Below are 568 nucleotides of genomic sequence, written 5' to 3' on the forward strand. Positions count from 1 at the left end.
ACTTAAGAAGACAAACATTTAAAGATTACTGTTATTACATCAAAAATCGATCCATGTTAATAGCACTTCCCTTCCTGTACAATATATAAACAACACAAAAACCCACAAATAGTTAGTCATTATTTCCTCATTATCTACACTAATAAACCTTTGCCTATCAACTGCTTGCATTACGATCTACATCAACGCTTCACAAAACACAAGAGGACTGTATATATAAAACAAGTAAATATACACACACACGAATGGTTAGCGTGAGACCTTGTTTTGCAGAATGAAACGAACATAGAAAAGTCATGAAAGCCACATTGTTATTATAACATATAACATAGGAATATATATCAATCTACCGAAGAGGACTGTCTGTACATTAACGTGATATGTTATTCATCAGCAATTTTTCATTCGTCATTCATTAGCGATTTTTCATTTGTTATTCAACAATATTCAGATATAATAATGTGATTCAAGTTATTGAAAATTTAATATGGGTTTCCAGTGTGATTTTGAATAAGGAAATGAATTGTGATTTTGACGGATAAAGTGAATTTGTAAATTCTATTTAGGA

The sequence above is a fragment of the Penaeus monodon genome, chromosome 22, assembly GCF_015228065.2.
Source record: "Penaeus monodon isolate SGIC_2016 chromosome 22, NSTDA_Pmon_1, whole genome shotgun sequence".
Lineage (NCBI taxonomy): Eukaryota > Metazoa > Arthropoda > Malacostraca > Decapoda > Penaeidae > Penaeus > Penaeus monodon.